The sequence below is a fragment of the Nomascus leucogenys genome, chromosome 11, assembly GCF_006542625.1.
Source record: "Nomascus leucogenys isolate Asia chromosome 11, Asia_NLE_v1, whole genome shotgun sequence".
NCBI classification, from domain to species: Eukaryota; Metazoa; Chordata; class Mammalia; order Primates; family Hylobatidae; genus Nomascus; species Nomascus leucogenys.
The window spans coordinates 81,482,266-81,498,421 of record NC_044391.1 but is presented as its reverse complement, the minus strand read 5'-3'; positions in this window follow the sequence as shown (position 1 = coordinate 81,498,421).

The window sequence follows — 16,156 nt, the reverse complement described above, 5'->3', positions numbered from 1 at the left end:
TTCTCTTGGGAAATAAGAAAACCTGGCAATTCTGGGACCGTGATCCTTCGTGGTAACAGTTAGCTGGAACTGAGTAGAGGCTGCCCCATTTAGACCTGGGGAACACCCAGTTTAACACAGTCATCACCACTCCTCATTGCTTTACATGCAGCTGGGTCCACTTGGTTACTTTATTTCCCCAGCTCCTGAAAATATTTTGAGTTCTTATCCCTGAAATATCCTTCCAAAGCATTCTGGAACTTGAGATCTGTGATCCATGATCACATTCATGATCTATAGATTTTTAGTATAGTATTCTTCAGACTTGATCTTCCTCATGTGACACCCAGCTTCAGAGACCAGGGCTGGCTGCTCTCCACTGGGGGCGTGATCCTCAAGTGCTTCCTCTAGAACAACTGTGAAATTTAAAACGAAGTTAGTCCAGAGGGATTTTGGAAGCAGGATGCAGAATGCAGAAGAAACTCAAGATAAGGTGTAACAACCAAGTTAGGAAGGGTGCAGGTGAAAGTTCAGAGAATCCTACCAAGAGGTCAGTCATTTAACTAATATTTATTAAGGTTTTACTACATTCCAGGCACAAAGTGCTAAAAATATAGATTGCTACTGCCACCCATTCCCTATCATTACAGTCTATTTCTGCTCCTCCTACTCTTCTGAAGTTGCTGTCTCAACGGTCACTAACAATCTCTGCTGTGGACTGAATTTCTCCCCTCTCCCAATTTCATATGTTGAAGCCCTAACCTCAAATGTGATGACATTTGAAGATGGGGCTAGGAAACAATTAAATTTACATGAGGTCATGAGGAGGAGGTACTCATGATGATATTAGTGCCCATATAAGAGGAGAAACTAGAAGGCTTACTCTCTCCACCATGTGTGGACACAGCAAAAAGATGGCTGTCTTCCTGTGAAGCCGGGAAGAGGGCCCTCACTAGAACTTGACCATGCTGGCACCCTGATTTTAGACTTTCAGCTTCCAGAGCAGTGGGAAAATAAATTTCTGTTGTTTAAGCCATCCAGCCAATGGCATTTTTTTATGGAAGTTCAAGCAGACTAATACAGTCTCCTAATTGACAGATCCTGTGGTCTTAATCATATGTGGATTCTCTGTAGCCTCTGAAAGGGAAGACATATTCTATGGCTTCATTCACATCCCTTAGCATTAATGGGGCATTCTCCTCTTATATCTTAGGCTGCTTCTAAACTTCCTTAACTTAATCATGTCTGTAAAGTCATGTTATCTAAACAAGGTAACATTAATTTGGTTCCAAGGATTAGGACCTAGTATCTTTTTAGAGACATTATTCAGCCTACTACAGACTGCTATTGATTTTGGTGTGCTAACCTTGAATTCAGCAACATTTGTCTGAAGAGTCAACTTTATATAGACAATTATTTCATGAGCAAATTACAATTTTGTGTTTTGCTGACTCAAAAAATTTCTATTCTTTCTCCTTTTCCTTCTGTCTCTCCTCTCCCATTTTTAGACCCTCTTCCCCTTCCTCCTCCTTCTATTTTTGGTCTAATTTTCTTAATTTTGAATGATTTCTTTTTTTGTATTTATAACAACTTTTTGAGACATAATTCGCATACTGTAAAATTGACCCATGTCAATTGTAAAATTCAGTGTCTTTTGTGTATGTACACAGCTATTCATCCATCATCACAATCAATTTCAGAACATTTTCATCACCCCATAAAAAACTGCATATGCCTTAGGTGTCAACCCTCAGTCCTTCTTCTCTGAGCCCTAATCAACCACTAATCTGTTTTTTGTCTCTATAGATTTGCCTATTCTGGAATTTCATATAAATGAGATGATATAATATGTGGACTTTTGTATCTGGCCTCTTTCACTTCTTGTGTTTTCAAGCTTCATCCATGTTGTTGCATGCATCAGCATTTCACTTTTTTATTGTGGTAAAATATAAATAACCTAATGTTTATTCTTTTTAACCATTTGTAAGTGTACAATTCAGTAGCATTAAATACATTCACAATGTTTTATGACTGTTACTGCTATCTATTCTCAAAACTTTTTTGTTGTCCTCCCCAAAAACTCTGTAGCCATTTTATAAGTCTCTTCTCCTACCTTCCAGCCATATAAGTTGAACCATATAGTATTTGTTTTTCTGTGTTTGGTTTATTTAACTAAGCATAATGTTTTCAAGGTCTGTCCACGTTGTAGCATATGTCAACATTTAATTCCTCTTTATAGCTGAATAATAGTCCATTGTATGTATGTACCACATTTTGTTTAGCTATTTATCTGTTGATGGATATTTGGGTTGGTTCCACCTTTTGGCTATTACGAATAATGCTGCTATGAACATTAGTATACAAATATCTGAGTCTCTGCTATTTTACTGAGTTATTTTCAGTTCCCTAGGAGTGGAATCGCTGAGTCATGTTGTAGGTCTATATTTACTCTCTTGAAAAACCAGCCTGGGCAATATGGTAAAACCTCATCTCTACAACAGATACAATAAAATATAAAAACCATCACCACCAAACTGTTGTCTACAGTGACCACACTTTTATATTCCCACCAGCAAAGTACAAGAGTTCCAGTTTCTTCACATTCCTGTCAATACTTGTTACTTTCTATATTTAAAAAAATTATAACCATCCTAGTAGATGTGAAGTAGTATCTTATTGTGGTTTTGATTTGCTTTTACTTTATGACTAATGATGTTGAGCATCTTTTAATGTGCTTATTGGTCATTTGGAGAAATGAGTTTTAGGAGTTCCTTGTATATTCTGGATATAAATCTCTTATTGGATCTATTATTTGCAAATATTTTCTCCCATTCTGTAAATTGTCTTTTCACTTCCTTTGATGCACAAAATTTCTTAATTTTGATGAAGACCAATTCACAGTTTTTTCTTTTGTTGTCTATGCTTTTGGTATTATATCCATGAAGTTGTGGCCAAATCATGTCATCTTATTGCCAAATAACATTCTATTAAACAGATACACCACATTTTATTTATCAATTTATCACTTTATGGACATTTGGGTGTTTCTACCTTTTGGTTATTTTGAATAATGCTGTTATAAACATTCATGTGTTCATGTTGTTGTATGGACATATGTTTTTATTTCTCTTGGATATATACCTAAAATAAAATTACTGGGTCATATGGTAACTGTCTGAGGAACTGCTAGGCTGTTTTCCAAAGTGGCTGCACCATTTCACATTCTCATCATCGGTGTATGAGGGTTCCCACTTCTCTACATTCTCACCAACAATTGTTATTATCTGACCTTTGATCATAGCCATCCTAGTGAGTCTGAAGTAGTGTCTTATTGTGCTGATATTTACTTGCATATGTTTTATTTTGTTTATTAATACACAGGGGTTAGCTTGTATTTACAGGGCTTTATTTACATTTCCTTAGTAACTAATGATGTTAAGTGTCTTTTCATTTGCTTATTGGCTATATCTTATTTGAAGAAATATCTATTCAGATCTTTTACCCATTTTTTAAATTGGGTTGTCTTTTTGTTATTGAGTAGTAATAGTTCTTTATACATGTGAAAATAAGTAATCCAAAATCTAAGCTATTGGAACTCTAAATTATTTTAAGCCTGAGAGGAATGTGATTATGAAGCCTGAGTCACATGACAGGCATCTATAACCTTGGTAGCTATATCTTAGGAAGCTATAACCTTTGTTTCTCTCATCATAGATTAGCCTTCTTCCTTACCTGCATTGTTTTGTAAAGTATTGTAAGTAACTGAAAGGTGCCAGGGAAGGCCTCTTCTCTCTTCACTGTTGAACTTCATTATAAATTAACTTCCCTCTTTCTCACACAAAGACTTCATAGCTATCACACTGTATTAAGATGGAATGTTAAATATACTCTTTCAAATTGGAAAGAAAATCAAAACAAGCCATGCAGAAAGAAAACAGACTATAACTAATTAAATTGTTGTAACTCACAAAACAGCTTTGTATAGAAAATGCTATAATCTTGTTAAATTTCTTTGTTTCATGCCTATATAAGCAAGAACTTAACTTTTAACTTTGGAACATTAACCCCATTTCTCTGGAGTCTGTGACTTCTGCATGGCCATTCCCAGCTTTTTGCTTGAATAAACTCTTCAAAACTGAATTCTGATCCTTTCAATTATATCAGGTTGACACATATTTTAGATGCTTATTAGATATATGATTTGCCAACATTTTTGTGAAAGTGTTTTTTAATGTATTTGTTTTGCTTCTTGAATTTTCAATAATTTCTTCAGTGAGCATGGATTTTATTTTAAAATTTAAAAATCTGTTTATTAATTTTTAAATATATATTTCCTTGTAAAAATAATGCTTGTTCAAAAGCTTTTAAAAATAAGAAAATGTAAACATTTTAGAAAGTTCTTGCCCAACTTCTAGAACATACATTTATTAATTTAAAAAATAGTATTATATAAAAATGTATATAGATATGATTTATATATGTATATGTATGTATACTTAAACACATGATTGTATGATTTACACACCTACCCTCCTCAAGTCTCACTGAAACAATAGCACAGATACAGCTCCAAAGAGATCAAAATATGAAAGCAAATCTTGAAAAAGGTAATGAATGATAAAACATAAAGAGAGAAAGCCCTATCAAGTTCTTAAGAAATGATGGTACCAGTTACCCAAGAAGGTGAAGGTCTAAAGCAGATGTGTTAAAAGAGCTGACCATCTCTGCTTCCTTCCTCAAGAGTTAATTCTTCTTGAGTCAAGAAGTTAATTCTTCCGAGAAATGAACCAGGGAAGCTCCAAACTTGGAAATACCAGGCAAGGAAATTTCTCCAGGATATATTGGGAAGTGAAACAAACAAACATGTTATAGATACACATGAGCAAATCTCTTGTATATTAACGAACAAAACAAAACATATGTACATAAATATAAATGTGAATGCATACAGAAAGTGTGGAAAGATACACCCAGAATCTGCAGCCACGTTATAGTTTTTCAGGACTTGGTTCTGGGGCTCTTCTGTTCTCTAAATTCTCTTCCTGGGTGATTTGATCCAATTCTGTGGCTTTAGATGCTGAAGACTCCCCAATTTTTTCTGCTTTGGGTGCAGCTCCAACTCTGACTCAGCATAAACCAACCAGGGGACTGCATTCTGCAACCACAGTGGTTGGTTTAGGGATGGGGATCTGACCTAGGGGATATGAGTCCATGGACTGGATGGGGATATGAGCCCATGGACCGGATGGAACTTTGAGGCAGACCCTTTTTCAGGTAGCTTTGAGCCTGAGAGGAAGACAAGTCTTGTAGCATTCTTGGTATTGACTGCATCAGTTCACACTGCCACCAACTACTAATCCTGGGTATCAACAATTATCCCAATGTGTTAAAAGTATATATGCTAGTTTACATTTTGTTTGTTGTTAGTGAGATTAAGCATCTTTTTATCCTATATAGCCATTTGTATTTCTTTTATAAATTGTCTATTCACTTTGTTTTGTCATTTATAAATTGAATTGTTAATCAGTTTCTAATTGATAACTAAGGTTTTAAGACATTGTGAATAAAATACCTTTGTTACATGTGCTACAAATATATGTAACATGTGGTTTTAAATAACTTTTTTTCTAATTATTTTAATGCTGTTATTGATACTGAATGTGTCCTGGGACAGTCACTAATCTACTAAACCTATAAATTTACATGGGAATAAAAAAGCGTAATAGGCTCTTTCCTAGTGTTTATTCCCATTGCTGGCTTAGTGTACATCAGTAAAATATGAAAATTCTCCTCCACTGACCATTAAAATTGTGAAAGCACAGACCAAATTCTTATTAACATTTTAAACAAATGGAGCAAAATATTTGTACACTTGTTTCCTCTTTTTTTCACTGAAAACACAAATTGCATTGAAAACACTGACTTACCATATAATTTACCTTATTAATTAAGAATAATGTGAGTTTGTATCTTAAAAATCCATTTAGTGCTAAGTTTTTGTGGTCTCTTTGAGTTCCACGGACCAGCAGTTAGGAAGTGTAGATTCATCCGACTAGTAAATAATATAATAAGAATGAGTAGAAGACTAGCCAACTTTTATAAGCATCAATATAATGTGTGAGGCATCGTTCTAAGTGTGCTACACACATTATATCTTTTATTTCTTAAAACAACCCCATGAGGCAAGTACTATCATTATCCCTATTTTCCAGATGAAGGAGCAGGCACAGTGAGGTTAATTAGCTTATTCAAGCTCACATGGCTACTTGAACTTAGATAATCTGTGTTCACTGGCACTTTAAACAACTGTGTGTTCTTAATGCTTTCTTTTCTTTTCTTTTGGTTTGTTTGTCTTAACCTTGATTTTATCATTTAACCCCATATGGTGTATATCTGAGTTTGTGTTATATAGCATGACAGTGGGAATGTATACTGAGTTCTCCAAATGGGGTTGGCCCATCTTTCTATCTTTTTAAGATATTAAGAATCATTTAAAATACTCTGTGGAGCCTTATGCAGTGCTAGCAAGAACTGAAGTCAAATTCTGGAATAATTGTAATTTTGACCTATACCTAGAATATGGTATTCACTGAGTTTGTCTTTATCAAACTAGTGGTCGGTTGGTTCAGATGATCAGAAAGGCAAATCCAAGCAGTCTTGGCAAGTTTATGGGGCTCCGAAGTGTCACTTTAGGGAATGTTGGCCATTGCTTGGGGTCAGGTTGAGCTAGTAGGCTGGCCTGGGCAGTACAGGTTTATAAGGATCTGGCTACAAGAGCTGAAGGGAAGCACTAGGAGAATCCAGGTCAAGGGCCCTCTGATTCTTGGATGCCCAGCTGGGGGAGAGTAGTGCTTTGTCAGTAGGCCAGCGGTCCAGCACAGTGGGGGCACGATAGCTCAAGGAGGTGGAGGTAGGATGGGCCTGAGGAGCTCCCAGACATGTATTTGGGAAGCATAGTGGCCACTGAGTCATTCTGAGTAGATCTGTGACTATTTTATAGGGCACAATTCTACATCTGGAAGAAACACTACTCTCAATCTGCTGCTTTCACTCCCTTGCTCTACCCTAGTGCTAGCAAGAAAATTTCCTGGCGAATAGGGAACCCCAAAACAATGATGTTTAAAAATATTAATAAAAACTGACATCTACTGAGCTCATAGTATGGGATAGGCATGATTATAAGGCCTTTCAAATGTACCAATTTTCTGAGACAGGTATTGTAATCCTCTTCCTCATTGTATAAGTAGGGCAGATGAGGCAAAGGAGCTTATGAAAATTGCCCAAGGTCATACAGCATGTAAAAGGAGTAAGGGTTGGTGGGGAAAGAATGCGATCTGAGAGAATTTGGCTGCAGATACTGCACATCAAGCTATTCTGCTATATTGCCTTGTTGCTATTTTAATAAAATGAATTTTCTCTCTGGGTTTAAGAGGAGCTCTAAATACTAAATTTACTACATTCCTTTTTTTTTCCTTTTTTTTTTTTTTTTTTTTGAGACAGAGTCTCACTCTATCACCCAGGCTGGAGTGCAATGGCGCAATCTTGACTCACTGCAACCTCTGCTTCCTGGGTTCAAGTGATTCTCCTGCCTTAGACTCCCGAGTAGCTGGGATTACAGGCGCCTGCCACCATGCCCAGCTAATTTAGTAGAGGCGGAGTTTCATCAGGTTGGCCAGGCTGGTCTTGAACTCCTGACCACAGGTGATCCAACCACCTCTGCCTCCCAAAGTGCTGGGATTACAGGCTTGAGCCACCTCACCCGGCCTAAATCTGCTACATTCCTTAGAATAAAATATCAGTCTCAAAACAGTAGTTTCTTTCAGCCCCACAGATTTGTCTCAGAAGTCTAATTGTACACATTCCTATGTGAGGCTGTCATTTGTCTGAAGGTCTCAACTTTAGATTTTCTTGGGCTGAGGAAGGGCTTAGGTTTCAGCTTTTAATCCACAGGAGGAGGTTTTATTTACCCTGTGGATACTTAATACATATTTTTCACTGCTGCTTCTCTTATCCAGTTGGGCTTATCTTGCCCATGGAGTTGCCTCTGAAGAACCAAGTCCAACTGTGTATGCTGAGAGATGTCTGGCTATTTCCTGATTGACAGTTCTGGCAAGGTGGCATTGGGCCCTGGCTTTTCCTCTGGAGGCATCATCACTTATAGGAAAATGTCCCCTGAAGTCCAAGGATCAAAGCTGCTGGAACACTGAGAAGCTGAACAAAGGAGAAGTGCTTCTCATCAAACCCAGACTTCCAGACTTCCAATAGGGTAGAATGAGCAAGTCAGCAAATCATCTTCCTGAAATCTATAAAATGACCAAAGGCAAACAACAAACCTAGAAGCATTTTTTTTTTCATGAAAAACGGCTCTATTTCTGCAAACATAGTGGGAGTCTATGGCTTCTCACCCGGGGCTGCTTCCCTCCCCACCCCAGCTCAGTCAGTACAAAGGTTCTGGCAGCATGAGGCAGGCTGAACAGACCTGAAGTTTCATTGCTGGAAGAAACTGACTCCAGGTTTGGCAGAGGGTTAGAAACCTACTCCCAGCCATGTTGTCAGGTGACATAGTGATCTTAGGGACCAGTGAATAGGGAAGGCCAGTGATTCATTAACCCGAGGTTGCAGTCCTGGTTGGGGAAAGCATCAGAATGGCAGATAAGCTAGAAATTTAGTAGAGATATGCTGGAAATGAGACAACCCTAAAGGGATTTGACCCCAAAGTTGTCCACACACCCCAGATGCCTTCTGAGCAGATGTAGGGAGAGACCAGAGAAGGCCTAGGCTATCCACACATCCCTGGCTAACCGAGGCTGTAAACCTGTGGAGGAGACACAAGAGGTGGATTGATTGCTAATGGGCACGTGGGGGATCTTACTGGGTTGATAGGAACGTTCTCAAATTGGATTGTAATGATGCTTGCACAACTCTAAGTTTATCCCAAATTGCTAAATTTTACACTAAAAAGGGGTGAACTTTAGGGTATATAAATTATACATCAATAAAATTGTCATAAAGCATTCACATTCTAATAAATGGCCCTAAGAAATATTGTTTTGAAAATTTTCCCTTGGTATGTTATGGCACTCCAAAATCAACTTCTGTCAGAACAATAATTAACTATTTCTGATAATAGATATTGGTCATCTACAATGATTTCTTCAGTCTTTTATGTCCTGCATAAGGGCTTAGAATGCTTTAAATTTCTAAGACCATCAATAACCAGGACTCACCTGAAAACTGTATATATTTTTAAAAAGATGTATGCTCTGGGACACCATATGCCAACACTTGTTGAGCACAGTTTGCTACAGAGGTTAGGAGGTGTACTATTTAAATCTAACTTCCTCAAGGGGCTCACACTATTACAATAGTAAGCTAAAGAGATAGAAGAAAAGCTTACATATAAAATCTCAGTACAGGGATGGGGTTGGTGACAAATAAGATGCTGCCACTTACACTTGATAAATTATAAAATATCTATTGCATTCATTATTGGAGGCTGACCCTTATAAATACCTTGTGGGTACTGCAAAAGACAGGGAAACTGAGGCTCAGAGTGGTTCAGCAACTTGTGTGAGGTCACATACCTCATGTCAAAGCTGAGATTTAAATGTGTGTGGCTAGGCTGGACATGGTGGCTCACACCTGTAATCCCAGCACCCTGGGAGGCTGAGGTGGAACACACTCCTTGTTTGTGTCCAGGAGTTAAAGACCAGCCTGGACAACATAATGAGACCTCATCTCTACAAAAAATAAAAAATTAGCTGGGTGTGGTGCCACGCACCCCCAGGTCCTCAGGAAGCTGAGGCGAGAGGATTGCTTAAAATCAGGAGGTTGAGCCTGCAGTGAGCTGTGATCATGCCACTGCACTCTGCCTGGGTGACAGAGTGAGACTCTGTCTCAAAAAAATAAAAATAAAAACAAATAAATGTGTGTGGCTGATTCTCATGCAAATATTGGTGAAGATCTGGTAGTGATGTAAATTGGTAGAACCTCAATGGGAGATAACTTTGCAGTATCTATCAAATGAAAACTGTGTATATTCTTTGTTTCAGCAATTTCACCTCTAAGATATTTTTAATATAGCAGAAATGGTTATCCATAAAGAATTAGTTCAATAAAGTTTTATCTGTAAAATGGAATGCAATGAGGCCATTAAAAAGGAGGCATATCTGAGTATACTAATATAGAATGGTCTGCAAGATATATTAAGTTTTTACAAAAGCTGTTCCTCACACTTCTTTGTGTTGTTTGAAAAGAAAAGAAGGCTCAGACAGGCCTTCATTGTGACTTGCCCAGGATGAGTAGCAGGGCTGGAATTCCTACTCAGGAGTCTAGATTTACAGGCTTCCTCTTTGCTTTATCCTATTTCATAGATGTCTCTGTTGCCAGAGCCATGGGAGGGCTTTAAGGAGTGGAAAGGTAGGTAATTGGGTTTTCCTTTTTGAAAGACCATGAGGAACAATGTGGAGGATGGACTGGAATTGACCTAAGTGGAGGCTCGGACTCTGGGTAGGAGGTTTTTATAGCAGTCCTTTTGAGAACTGATTACTCCACTAAGGCACTGGCTCTAGAACTTCTGAGGAGGAGAAGGGTGTGGATTTACTTAGCAGGCAGCAATGACAGGACCTGGCGATGATCATATTTGAGGCGGTACAAGACAAGGAGTCAACAATAAGTCCCAAGTTTCAGACTTGGATACCTGGGTAGATGGTAGGGCTGTTTGCTGAGCTAGAGGAAACAGGAGAAAGAGCAGTTTTAGGGGAAACAATCATGGGAATAGATTTGAAGTGTCTTTCAGAAGCAAGTGGGAAATGCCTGCTTAGAATGCAGAAGAGCTCAGGGATGGAGCTAAATACAAGGAAGTCATCGTCAGAGGTTGAAGGATTGCTGTGAAAGGATCTCTTCTTTTGGGTTTCTTGGCCCCTACCTCTGAGTGTGATTTCCAGGGTTTCTTATCTGAAGGCCATGAGCAGAAACTTCTCACGGCACATCACCTCATCCAAATGCCACAGAAATGAAAAGTGAAACCACCGGGGACAGACTCAGAAATCAAAACAAAACAAATTCTCCTCTCAGAGGCTTGGTTTCCATTTGTGCCAGTGTAATTAAACAATTCTTTCTTTCTTTTACTTGGAACTCTTGACCACCAGGAACTTCCCTCTGGCAGGGACAACAGCCACTCCAAGGACTTACCCTAGAGATTTCAGAGCAGAAGCAACGGCGTTTCCTCTTGAACTGTTATTTCTCTGCCCAAGGAATCTTCTTGACTATCATTCCGCTAACCCTTCATGGGAAATTTGACCTCTGGGCTCTATAACAGATCTCAAATTCATAGTGAAACTGTGGAAGACTCCCATTCATTAAAAATCCCATTCATGCTGTGCATGTGAAGTCAAGAAACCACATTTTGGGTTGTAGAGGCAGCCACTCAAAATGACCCTCCTGACCAGTTGTTCCTGTTATAATGTACATTTCCTGTGAATTCCAAGGAGTTCATAAATAGTGGAAAAAAGAAGCATTTTCTTATTTCACTTTTTATGTAGACACTAAAGCTTTATTGGGAGGTTACATGGGCATGGGCCAGGGACATTTTCTCAGTGGTAGCTATCAAACTGGGACTATGATAAAGTATCATGGATGCAGAATTTGTCTGGATTCAAGGTATCTAGAGATTGTTTACTTGCTACAAACAGGATCTAATGCTGACTAGATTGGTGACCTTGGCAAGCCACTTCATCTTTCCAGGCTTCATTTTTTTTTTCTCTAAGTAAAAGAGAAATGGGATCAAGTGGTTACTAAGTTCCCTTCTGGGCTTAAAAATGTAAAGATTTTATAAATAACACTAAACTAATTGGACAAATATGTTTTGAGAGCCTATTATGTGCCTGTCACTCTGATTGGTCCTGGGGAAACTTAGGACAAAGGCCATAGTACATTGCCCTGGTGGGCTACAAGATGATGTGTTCCAGGAGCAGCAACGGCCTGAGCTTTCTATTTCTCTCTGTCAAATCCTTAGTTTGCTCAGTGCAAAATGGAATCAAATTCCAACTCTTTATTATCTATCTGCTCCACTAGTGTGGAAGGCAGCAATTTTGTTTCTTTTATTCTTTGCTTTGTCTCCAATACTTGGAAAAATGCCCAAAACGTTTTTCGTGATTGATGTACATGGTGCAATGATGAGGTACAAGTTTGAAGGATACATCTAAAGGTCATGGAAGAATGAGTTACATGAATGGTCTTTACACTGCAGTATGCTTATCTCAAAAGAGTTTACAAAGACTTTCCACGGATGTGTGGGCATGGATAGCTTTGGGGGAATCAATTTCCAGATCCAGAACTTCCACATGAACCATTTCCCAAAGTTGATCTGTCTGAATGTCCACTGAGAGAGTTGTCCTGTCGGCTTCTTTCCCCTCTTAACTTTCTATACTTGCTCTCCTCTCACTTAAAGAACTAATGAATTTTTTTTTCTAGTCTTACTGAGATGCATTTTCTCAGGTGGTAAAAAGAAACAGAAGAAACCCTTGGTGGTATAGGTACAGGCTTGGGTCAGTAAATGGCTATAATGACTGGCTAATAAGTTTTTGCAAGTCAGATGGTCTCTAATTCTCTGTTGCCAAGAAAATTCAAGTAGAATCTAATGGAGTTTTCAGCTAATCGATCATTAAAAATGATCTTTGATGCATCCAGGTGTGGTGGCTCACACCTGTAATTCCAGCGCTTTGGGAGACCAAGGTGGGTGAATCACTTGAGGTCAGGAGTTTGAGACCAGCCTGGGCAACATAGGGAAACCTCATCTCTATGAAAAATACAAAAATTAGCGAGGCATAGTGGCATGCACCTGTGGTCCCAGCTACTTACGAGGCTGAGGTAGGAGGGTTTTTTTTTTTTTTTTTTTCGAGACCGATTTTCGCTCTTGTTGCCCAGGCTGGAGTGCAGTGGCATGATCTTGGCTCACTGCAACCTCTGCCTCCTGGGTTCAGGCAATTCTCCTGCCTCAGCCTCCTGAGTAGCTGGGATTACAGGAATCCGCCACCGTGCCCAGCTAGTTTTTGTATTTTTAGTACAGACGGGGTTTTGCCATGTTGGCCAGGCTGGTCTTGAACCCCTGACCTCAGGTGATCCGCTCACCTCGGCCTCCCAGAGTGCTGGGAGTACAGGCGTGAGCCTCTGCGTCCAGCCGTAGGAGTATCTTGAGGCCTAGAGGTGGAGGTTGCAATGAGCCAAGATCCTGCCACTGCACTCCAGCCTAGGTGACAGACCGAGACCATGTCGCAAAAGAAAAACAACAAAAAAACCCAATAATTTTTGATAATAGATCACAATATGATTTTGGTATATAATTCAAAGGAAACTCAAAGAATTGATTGACATTGCCGTAGAAGACTTTTCCTATTTCCACCTACTTATTTATAAAGTTTTCTCAAGGTTTACATCTATAAAAACAAATAATAGAAATAGAATTGATGGAGAACTCTGTCTCACTCTAACAATAAATAATATTAATCAACAGATACATAAGTGAATTGGAAAAGAAAATAGGCTTCTCTTTCAACAAGAGGCACATTTTCAATACAGTTTTCCTATTTATTCTATATAATTTTTATCAAAGTTTATAACATGTTATTTTAATCAAGTGATGATTAGTAATTATAATAATAACTCAATATAGAAGAATTTTATTGCTTATAACTTTATGGTCACAGAAAATGTTAAAAAATTTAGGTTGATATTTATATACATATGCTGGTGCAACAAAGTTTGATAGGATGATCAATAAAACATTTCTAAAAATGAAATAAAATTGCATTAGGACTAAATTCTGAGGGGGAAGTGGAATAGAAATAAATATGAATTCAAGAATAAAGGATAAAAAATTTCCAACAGTTAAATAAGAACTCATTTATTCATTTTTTTAAAAAATTGGATATAATGGTCAAATTGCTCTAGTGTTTATATTCCATTGACTGTATTTCAAAGATACATTATATTGGATATATCAGATATCTTTAAAAATTTTCATATTGAGAGTGATCTGGAAATGATATTATTTGCAGTTCTTTAAACGTATGATAAATATTTTGAGGTCAACTTAGAAATATGTGAGTAGTATACGGCTTTTTTTTTTTTTCTTGAGACAGGGTCCAGCTGTGTTACCCAGGTTGCAGTGCAGTGGCATGATCACAGCTGTCTGCAGCCACAAAGTCCTGGGCTCAAGCAATCCTCCTGTGTTAGCCTCCTAAAGTGTTGCAGTTACAGGAATAAGCCACTGTGTCTGGCCCAGCATATGGCTTTAAACATTTTTCTTTCTTTTTTCATTTTTTTTTGAGACTGAGTCTCACTCTGTTGCCCAGGCTGGAGTGCAGTGGCATGATCTCAGCTCACTGCAACCTCTGCCTCCCAGGTTCAAGCGATTCTCCTGCCTCAGCCACCCAAGGAGCTGGGACTACACGCACATGCTGCCACGCCTGGCTAATTTTTGTACGTTTAGTAGAGATGGGGTTTCACCATGTTAGCCAGGCTAGCCTCGAACTCTTGGCTTCAGGTGATCCTGCCACCTTGGCCTCTCAAATTGCTGAGATTACAGATGTGAGCCATCGCGCCCGGCAGGCTTTAAACATTTTTCTGGGGGCTTTGCAAGCAGCAAAGTTTAAAGACCATTAGGCTAATAGCATAAGTGCGGCATTCTAATCCTGACCCAACTATCGAGCCTTGGGAAATGCCCTTCTTAACCCCTCTGCATCCATTTCTTTTTCTGTAAAATAAAAATCACATCTGCTTGCTTTTCCTTATTATTAGGAAACTTCTGAGATCATAAAAGATAATGAAATAATGTGAAAAGGTCTAAATTGCTTCCTGGGGGAAAGTTGAACACCTCTGGGAAGTTTCAATAACTTTTTCAGGCCAACAGGATACTGGTTAGTTCCTCAAAGAGTATAAATGAAAGGTATTCTTATTACTACTTCTACTTTACCACTTCCCATGTACCCCCAGCTTTGACTCCACCATTGGCCATCCAACATTGTAGAGTTAGTCTCTGCATCTCTGCACCATAAGTTTAGCAAGAAGGAACCTAACTGTATTTCAGGGCTAAGCCCAAGATTCTACCCTGATGTTCAGTAAGTTAAACCACAGACTTACACAACAGGAAAGCAAAAAAGCCCAAACTCCCTTCCCAAAGGGCAGTGGGAGCACACATTTCTTAGCTCAGAAAATACTGATAGAAGTTCTACATATTGCCACCTATTCAGATAACCGGGAATGGTCAGCTCATATCACATGGGCCTTTTTTAGCTTGCTAGGCCATCTGTCATCTCTCTTGTACTCAATCCCTTTCCTCTTAAAAAGATGCTTATAATTTTGTCAATAATTAATGGACAGTTATCACTTGAGCCTGTCATCTCAGTTTATAAAGCATATTAGGTTCTGATATCTAGCAGGCTTAATATGCTTCAGAATTGGCTCTGTTAGAGACCTTATGAGAACATTGAATCTCAAGCGGGGGCTTTTAAGACACTTGCCATCTTGAAAAGACACGGAGTTTTAAGTTGTTTCATAAGGTCTAAGAAGTGGTGGAGAAACAGATTGGTGAGAAACTGCGTGGGTAGTGAGAAGCTAGGAGTAGAATTTCTCTATGAGATGGTATTGAACACTTATTCATTCACCTCTTCAACATGTTTGTGAGTGTTTATTTAGGTCCTATTAAGTACCATTTTCTGGGCTGGGCATGAAGAAACACAGATAAATGACCTTCCCTGCCCTCAGGGGGTTTATAGTCTGGTTGTAGAAAGGCAAAAACAATGACAAAACTACACACTTTCTGAAAGGAGGGCACAGTGGAAGCAGAGAGGAATAAAAGCCTAAGAAAGCAAAGGAAGGCTTTCCAGAGGAGATGGCATTTGAGCTCAAAGTAGACAAGGTCATCTTAGGAATAAAGAATGTCATAGGCAAAGTCCTGGAGGCCAAGGAGAGCTTAGGATCAACAAGGAGCTCAAATTTCTCCTGCTCAAAAACTGAAAAGGAGAGTGCCTAAAGATAGGTTGTAGAGGGAGGGAAGACAGAACACAACAAGCCTTGAATATCACGTGAAGCGTTTGTATTTTATTCTGTGGGAGACAGGCTTTTAGGAAATTGGGCAGGGCCATGTCAAGATCAGACGTCTGTTAGAAACATTGCA